We start from the raw sequence: 10,032 nt of genomic DNA, 5'->3' as shown, positions 1-10,032 counted from the left end.
TCAATTTCTTTATTAGAAAAGTATAAACGCCTAGTTAAGTCATTTTAACATTATTATAAATTCTACTCTTTCGATTTCTCCTTTCTTTTCTAAATAGATTTTATACGTATATCTAAAAATTATTTATTTATAATTCTTCTAACATTAATATACTAGAATTAATTGTAAATTACTAAATGAGACTTTTAATAACCTATTCATGGTTATTATAAATGAATGTCTTACTAATTCTAAGTACTTAAGTGCCATACTTATGAATTCATTTATTATGAATAGTAAACTATATCCTCATTTGACCGAAAATACGTGGCCTAGTATTTCTTCTATTTCTTCATGCAAATAAGTTTATACTTAACATACTACTAACAATTATCGTTCCACCCACAAAAGTAAAATCAAATCTCTAAACGTTTTCTAGTATGAAAATCAATGAAGTAGTGAATAGTGATCGTGCTCATTTTTAAAATTATAAAATCATACACATATTCAAAGTATTGTTACGGGGTTTGATTTTAGCAACACTTATAAATCGGGATCTCTAAAATCATACACGAGAATCGCCAAATCACATTATCTCAATATTACAACAATAATTCATAAATTAATTTAAAACGTGATTTAGAACATAAATCAACTTTTGGGGTTGTTTTCAACCTTGGGATGAACGGCGGTATTGGATGAACGTCGACGAGGGAGAGTGTTTGACGGGCAGGGAACGGCGTAATAGCAGTGAGTGTTTGGGCACGTCTCCGGTGAGGAACAGCGAGCTCCGGTGAGTCTCCACGGACGGCGAGGCAGACTGCGACGACGTGGGCGAATTCCGAGCGTGATGGTGTCGACTCCGGCGATCGACGGACGACGGACGGTGGTTCGACGGCGGGCGTGTGACGTGGCTACGAGCGTGGCGTGAACACGAGGAGAGCAAGGGAGAGAGAGGGCGAGCTTGGGGATGGAGAGGGACAAGGACTCGGCTGCGCTTTTATAGAGAGAGGGAGGGGAGGGGAGAGGTCGCCGGGGGAGGGAGAGTAAAGGGCGGCCGACGGGTTTAAGGCACCATTGATGGCGTTCATGGCGTTCATGGATGAGAGTAATGGGAGAGGGAGAACGGACGCATTGAACTTCATTACTCGCGAAGAAGAAACAGACGGGCTCGACACGGTCGGCTACTCGGCTCGCGCAGGGTCGCGGTGCTGCACGGGGTCGGGCCGGTTGCACGGCTCGGGTCTTGAGCGCGCGGTCGGGGTCGCGTCGCGCTTCAGGCGCGCGGTGTGGCCGAGCGAGGTCGCGGCGCGTCGGGCAGAGAGAGACAGGGAGGAGAGAGAGCTTGGCGGCGCGCGTGGAAGAGCAGGAAAGAGGCGGCGGCGGCTGAGGAAGGAGAAGGGCCGGTGGGGGCGCAGGTGTCGCGGGCGTGGGGCTCGGGTTGGAGCTCCTGGAGCACCGGCGGCCTGTGGAAGAAGCAGGGAGGAGGGAAGAGAAGGGAGGTGGTCGGGTGGGGCCCGCACGCGAAGGAGGAAGGGGAATTTTTTCCCCCTGGCGGCGGCTGTGCAGGAACTTGGGAGCGGCAGGTTTAGGGTTAGGGATAATGGGCCTAATGGGCCGAGGCGGTTAGGGTTAGGTTTTTTTTCTTTTTCTTTTTTTTCTATTTCCTTTTCTAATTTCGAAATACATATTTAAATAACCCTAAAATCTATAATAATTAAACCAAAATTATTTATAAATAAAATATTTATTTTTAGACTAATAATTATTATATTAGTTATGTGAATTTTCATTTAAGAGAAAATGCTATTCAATATCTAAAATCAATAATGAGCAATCAAAAATCATTCCAAATGCACGTAAATAACAAACACTTCATAAAATTTTATCTATGCCAAATTGTTCAATTTATTTATATCTCCATTTTAACTATTTGAAAATAAATATTTTTTTACTGACAATTAATACTATAAATTAAGTAATTTTCAATTGATGTATTAAGGGTGTTACAAAATCTATCCCTCTAAAAAGAATCTCGTCCTCGAGATTAAGAAAGGCTAGCAAGAAAACAAAGGTGATACATGGTTATTTGTAGGTTCTTAGTTCACATTGAACTTCTCCAAACTTAAGGAACTTCCTTACTTCTCTGCTCCGCAATGTATACTAATCAAGCGACCTTCATCATCATACTTATAAAATGGTGGGTCTTCTGAACTATTGCTTAGGTCATGCTTGGCAGCTTTCTTCTCTAGTCGGTCTAGACGCTTCTTGGGGCATTCGCGAATAAGATGTCCTTCGTTTTTGCAGTAGTAGCAAGCACCTCTTGCTTTGAGTTCTTTGCGAGTCAACTTTGCTTGACCAACAGGGGGTGAGGGTTGACTGGGTGTCTGTATCTCATATAACTGAGTCTGACTTGATTCTTCTGTTTGGGTATCCAGGTGTTTCAGGGCTTTTGCTTGTGGTTGAGATGAACTAATCATGTATCCAAACATTTTTCTATTCCTTTTGTTGTTCTTCATTCCATTCATCGAATATCTCTGTGACTCATTTTTCTCGTTCATAGTTGTTAAGGTAGGAATATTGTCGTTGGCATCATTTACTTCATTTCCATTGGGGTTCATCATCTGGTTAGAGAGTAAAAGAGATAGTGAGACAAGATTACATAAGAGGCTTGTACGATATGAAGATAAAGGGCGAACACAACTTTTTGATTTCCAAGATTAGTCAAGGAACAAGGGTGGTTTCATATTTCTCCTAGCTTCATCATACTACAAGAGCGTACAAGTGTTATAATCCTTAACATAGATCCTTTTGAACCTTATAAATTACAGAGCATGATATCCAAATCATCTTTCTGATCCAAGAGTATTTCTTTGAGCACAAATTGAGAGAAATATTTGAGCGGGACTTTAGGGCAAATAGAGCATCACATTGTTTGCATATAGTAGATGACACCATACTTTATTTTCTTTATAAAGAGGCAAAACACAATAGGTGCGAGATATTCTCCAAATTTATTCATAAATCACTTAGCACGATTACAAATCTTGAAAGGGGCAACAACTTGACATTTTTTTTGTGAGACATACTCCTTCTAACTAAATGGTATATTATTCTTCCTTGTCAGATGTACCAATCTGAGCTGGAGGTCGGTTGTCTTCAACTACTATTGTTTCTCCACATGGAGTTTCCAAGCACATGGTTTTCTCAGTATGTTGGATTACCGCCTTAGTTCTTTGTAACCAATTCTTTCCAAGAATCACATCCTTTCCCATTGATTCTATCACTAGGAGATCAGCTGAAAAATCTATCCCGTTGATTTTAATACTTACTTTCGGACATATGTAGTTCGCTAACACTTTCCTTTCAGGTGTACTGATGGTCTTTCTTGATCTTAAGGGGCACTTAAAGATACCATACTTTGTTGCAAACTGGGCACTGATAAGAGAATGTGTTGTATGAGGATCATACAACACGGTGGCGATGGTTGTGTGAATGACTAGTGTTCCAAAAATTATTGCATCATCATATGGAATGGTTCCTGTCACTGCATAACTTATCCTTCCCGTGGTCTCTTTCCGTTGTTTATTCTTTGTTGATGCATGGGTTTGAGGGTGTTGTCTTTTCTTTTGGACCTTATTGATCTCCACATCTTTCTTAGGACAACCATTAACAAGATGGCCGGTATCACCACAACCAAAGCAAGCATGACTTGATAAGTTACATGGTGGAGTTGTCTTTACTGTGTTGGTAGAAGTTTCTGTGTGTTTTTGTTCATATTCCATATCTGAAGACTGAGATAGCTTCATCTCGGAGGTGATCTGTAGTGAACTCTTCTCAGGACAGTTACGAAAGTAATGACCTTCACGTCCACATTGATAGCAAGCTTTTCTTGAAGTTATTCCTTGACTTTTTCCATGTTTCCCTTTTTGTTTCTTGGACCTGATGCGACGACGAGGCTGAAACTGTGTGCAAGTAATAGTCCATCCATCAATGTAACACTCATGTATTTCTTCTTGGGGCTGGGCATCCTTGTGATGTTTCCTTTTTATAATACTTTGCAATTCATCAACTCGCAGTGTATTAGGTATGAGAGACTCTACTATTAGTTGTTCTTGGGGAGACCATTGTCTTTTTATACCAGAAAACAAAATCCGGTTCTTCTGTTTTGTAGTTTCACTTTCGTTTGTACTGATCTGGCGACAAGGAATTCCATAATACTCGCAACAACAACAGGTTCTAGGGTTAATTGTCTGTTGGTTTGGTTGTGCATCCTTTTGGGTCCTGAATTTCTGTTCATCAGCTGTTTTATTCATAGTGTTGTTTTGATTTGCCAACACACCGCATTCTTTGCATTTAGTGACATCACTTGTAGTTGACATTCCAAGGTCTGACATCTGTATGGGTATGGAAGAATGGAAGGGACGAAAGGGTTGAGTAAAGACAGATTATAGAGAGCAGAGAAAACCCATCTATCTAAGGTTTTACCTTGCTAACTGATGCCATTGTGGACAAAAGTCACACAATACACCAACAATCATTTCAAAGAAGCAAATCAAACATGAACACAAAGGACAATGAATTCAAGCATACCAGCACAACACAATCCAATTCTACTCATTCAACCAAAACAAAAGGTGAGACAAGGTTTGGAATAAGAAAGATATTATAAAAATCAAGGAGTTGGGTAAGAATTATCAAGGAGTTAGACAAGACATATTTGTTGGTGGCCAAGAGTGAAATAAGATAACCATGAATTATTAAAGTGAGGATAAATGATACAACCAAGGATATGAAGTGAGTTAGGGAGAAAACTTTATCAAGGAGACAAGTAGAGAGGCAAAGGTTTAATATATCAAGGTAGATATTGCGCAAGGGTGGCAATACAATGGCACAAAAGCAAAAGTATAAGAATTCAATAGGGAGAAAGCATTATCAAGGAGAAAAGTAGAGGCAAAAGTTTAATATATCAAGGTAGATATTGCGCAAGGGTGGCAATACAATGGCACGAAAACAAAAGTATAAGAAGTCAAGGGTTATATAACAATATTAGGGATTAGAAAACCACTGTAATATAATATAATATCGCCCTTACCGATCTAGTCGAAAATCTAAATACTAAAGAACAATCCTATCATCCTAGCCAAGAAGTCAGATAATAGATCCAAGAGATCTATAACGAAAACTTCTTGTGGGGCGGGGATAAGACAGAGAATGGGGCATCTTCAATAGCTTCTAAAGGTTTCCTTCCGGTAGACTTCACTTCAAGTTCCACAATCCTAACTTGATCATCTTGTAGTGCTTCTGAGTAGAGTCTTCTAATAGACCAAAATCAGACTAGAAGAGTTGAAAATAAAAGAGACGAATTTTGATATAAAGTAAGTTTTTATGGAGGACAATATATCAAGCTTTTGAAAGACTGACTGGGCTTTCCATTTCTAACTAATCTAGCGACCTACGGTCACATTGCTTTGATACCACTTCTGTCACACCCGTTTCTAAGGGCAGAGCCGGGTGCATCGCATATGTGTGCCAGGATCTATTTCCACACATATGTTGAAGTCACAAGTGTAATATATCAAAAGGACAATGCATAAAAGCGTAAATAACGATTATATTAACATATTACACTTCGAACAGACATAATGTCTTAACCTTTATTCATCAAAGTACAACGAGACATGGACATCCATCCACAGGAAGATGACCGGGGTATCACTAGACTAGCATCCATGGGGCTCAGCATCATATCTTCATCTGCAACTTCTGATCAAAATTAAGCAAGGGTGAGCTCACTTATGGTCGGGGCTCAGCAAGTAGGGAAAAAACTAATGCAAGGTAACAAGGTGAGGCTAAGGTTGAGCAGTAAGCATTTTAGTTGGTCAACATTTTATTAACAACACCTGTCTTACTAATAAGTGTGAATCCCAAGTATTCCCATTAAACACAGGTATAAGAGTATATCAAAAACACTTAAGTGAAACCACTTAAGCAAACCATTGGCAGGTCATCGGATCTCGATTTATTTCCATCTTCAAGTTCAATTATCATGTGAGGAGTCCAGGCTGCTCATAACCGTGAGCACGGCTGATATATCAGTTTTACACTCTGCAGAGGTGGCGCATCTTTACCCATGAGTCGCGATTCCCTTTTAGCCCGGGTTAGCTAGACCCGTATTCACTTCCGAGGTGAATGGCTAGGGTCTCACTACGAGGCTTCTCCCTAGAGTCCTCATTACGCAAATGCTGGAAATGGTCAAACTGCATAAGGCACACCTACCATAACCAACTTATAGTCCAGACTACAGGGTAAAGCTTTGGGAACTATGCCCGTATCCAATCTGCCTGAGCCGGAACTATAAGAGCTTGCCAGATGCCCCCGTTCCTGTCGATCACGACCAGCACCCAACATAAGACTTCCCTAGTTACTTAGCCAAGACCAGAGCCATGATAGTTCTCATGGTAGCACTGTTTTCCCGGGTGGTCACTCCATGTTCCAATTAATATGCAATAATCTTGTTTAACCATCGGGTTAACAACAATAATGTAAACTTACCAAGTTTGGAACATTAATATCATAAGCGGGAGTGACTGCATAAAGTTAAGTTGTAGCAATAGCATAGCTACTAATGTAAAGTATAATTCCCAGGTTTGATCAAGGAATAAGGTTGGAAAGGTTATCTAAATAGGTAACCCGTCAAATTATGCATATATTTCCAAAAGAATAAACTTTATTAAATGTATTGCTTGGGATCAAACAGAGTATGCAGAGGGAGAAGTCCACTTGCCTTGCTTATAGAAATCTTGAGACTCTTCCACGGATCTGAATAGATCTTGATTCTTAACTACTAGATCAACCACTTAATATCACACAAACAAACAAGAAGAACAAACACCACTCAATAACATACAACATTCACCATACGTAACGCTAAAAGAAAGCCTAACACTTTTCAAAAACGTTGCAAGTCATGGTTATAATAAGAGGGTATTCTTTTAAAAAAAATGTGTGATCTATACTTTATAAAATAAGACATGAGCTTAAAATATATTAACTAAAATATACAAATATTTGGTTCACCAAATTAATCTTTTATAAAGCGTCATACGTGATATGTCTAATATTAAGGGTTTATAAGATGATAAAACACGTTATAACAATATTAAACCTTTTTTACATTTTAGAAAAGATGTATGTTATATCTAATGTTAATGGGCTACGAAACGCGTTATTAATTGTAGAAGCATTATGGAGCATATTGTTAATCATTCACTTATGATAATTTAAGATATAAGTCTAAATAGGTTTTATGTGAAAAGATCATAATTATATTATTGATCACCTATTTAAGACGAGTTAGGTTATGAGCCTTAAGTGGATTTTTATACCAAAGATAATGAACGCATAACTATCATTTAATGTCATTAAAAGCATATGGCCTATATTATTATATTTGAAGTCAATATATATAAAGTAACATTTTTAAGTCATAAAAGAACTTAAACTCTTATTTATTTTATCCTTTTAGAAAAACTAAGTGATTCGTATATAATGTGGTGTAAATTCTATGAAATCATTAATCCTGCCATAAATCTAGTTAAGAACAAATTGACTATCGGTTTGATTATGATAAAGGATAATTAGTCTATTAATTACCTTTAATTCTATTGTAGGGATAAATGATCCAGATAATTAAAATAAATACTATATTTATTAACTATCATTTTAGTTGTGACAGTGTGAGCACTAAATTAAGCTATTATATCATTATTAGAAAAGTTATATGACATATTACTATTTAGTACGGTTATACTTAAACATTTATAACGAACCTTATTAAAACACGATATTTATTAAAAAGGGTCGTTTTACAGTTTGAAACAAATTCTCTAATTCCTTAGTAAGAAACCTATATTTACCAATATAACTATCAATTTCTTTATTAGAAAAGTATAAACGCCTAGTTAAGTCATTTTAACATTATTATAAATTCTACTCTTTCGATTTCTCCTTTCTTTTCTAAATAGAATTTATACGTATATCTAAAAATTATTTATTTATAATTCTTCTAACATTAATATACTAGAATTAATTGTAAATTACTAAATGAGACTTTTAATAACCTATTCATGGTTATTATAAATGAATGTCTTACTAATTCTAAGTACTTAAGTGCCATACTTATGAATTCATTTATTATGAATAGTAAACTATATCCTCATTTGACTGAAAATACGTGGCCTAGTATTTCTTCTATTTCTTCATGCAAATAAGTTTATACTTAACATACTACTAACAATTATCGTTCCACCCACAAAAGTAAAATCAAATCTCTAAACGTTTTCTAGTATGAAAATCAATGAAGTAGTGAATAGTGATCGTGCTCATTTTTAAAATTATAAAATCATACACATATTCAAAGTATTGTTACGGGTTTGATTTTAGCAACACTTATAAATCGGGATCTCTAAAATCATACACGAGAATCACCAAATCACATTATCTCAATATTGCAACAATAATTCATAAATTAATTTAAAACGTGATTTAGAACATAAATCAACTTTTGGGGTTGTTTTCAACCTTGGGATGAACGGCGGTATTGGATGAACGTCGACGAGGGAGAGTGTTCGACGGGCAGGGAACGGCGTAATAGCAGTGAGTGTTTGGGCACGTCTCCGGTGAGGAACAGCGAGCTCCGGTGAGTCTCCACGGACGGCGAGGCAGACTGCGATGACGTGGGCGAATTCCGAGCGTGATGGTGTCGACTCCGGCGATCGACGGACGATGGACGGTGGTTCGACGACGGGCGTGTGACGCGGCTGCGAGCGTGGCGTGAACACGAGGAGAGCGAGGGAGAGAGAGGGCGAGCTTGGGGATGGAGAGGGACAAGGACTCGGCTGCGCTTTTATAGAGAGAGGGAGGGGAGGGGAGAGGTCGTCGGGGGAGGGAGAGTAAAGGGCGGCCAACGGGTTTAAGGCACCATTGATGGCGTTCATGGCGTTCATGGATGAGAGTAATGGGAGAGGGAGAACGGACGCATTGAACTTCATTACTCGCGAAGAAGAAACGGACGGGCTCGACACGGTCGGCTGCTCGGCTCGCGCAGGGTCGCAGTGCTGCACGGGGTCGGGCCGGTTGCACGGCTCGGGTCTTGAGCGCGCGGTCGGGGTCGCGTCGCGCTTCAGGCGCGCGGTGTGGCCGAGCGAGGTCACGGCGCGTCGGGCAGAGAGAGACAGGGAGGAGAGAGAGCTTGGCGGCGCGCGTGGAAGAGCAGGAAAGAGGCGGCGACGGCTGAGGAAGGAGAAGGGCCGGTGGGGGCGCAGGTGTCGCGGGCGTGGGGCTCGGGTTGGAGCTCCTGGAGCACCGGTGGCCTGTGGAAGAAGCAGGGAGGAGGGAAGAGAAGGGAGATGGCCGGGTGGGGCCCGCGCGCGAAGGAGGAAGGGGAATTTTTTTCCCCCTGGCGGCGGCTGTGCAGGAACTGGGGAGCGGCAGGTTTAGGGTTAGGGATAATGGGCCTAATGGGCCGAGGCGGTTAGGGTTAGGTTTTTCTTTTTTTTCCTTTTTCTTTTTTTTTCTATTTCCTTTTCTAATTTCGAAATACATATTTAAATAACCCTAAAATCTATAATAATTAAACCAAAATTATTTATAAATAAAATATTTATTTTTAGACTAATAATTATTATATTAGTTACGTGAATTTTCATTTAAGAGAAAATGCTATTCAATATCTAAAATCAATAATGAGCAATCAAAAATCATTCCAAATGCACGTAAATAACAAACACTTCATAAAATTTTATCTATGCCAAATTGTTCAATTTATTTATATCTCCATTTTAACTATTTGAAAATAAATATTTTTTTACTGACAACTAATACTATAACTTAAGTAATTTTCAATTGATGTATTAAGGGTGTTACAGATATCATTATCAATTTATTTTTATTTGCGTTATCATATCCAAAATAACAAGTTATAAATGTACCTTCGGTTTGACGGAAAGTAAAGGTACAAGGCGTGATGCAAAAAGCGAATGCCAAGTCAGC

Source organism: Zea mays, chromosome 4, assembly GCF_902167145.1.
Source record: "Zea mays cultivar B73 chromosome 4, Zm-B73-REFERENCE-NAM-5.0, whole genome shotgun sequence".
Lineage (NCBI taxonomy): Eukaryota > Viridiplantae > Streptophyta > Magnoliopsida > Poales > Poaceae > Zea > Zea mays.
The sequence above is the reverse complement of the archived record's forward strand: the minus strand, read 5'-3'. Positions refer to the sequence as shown.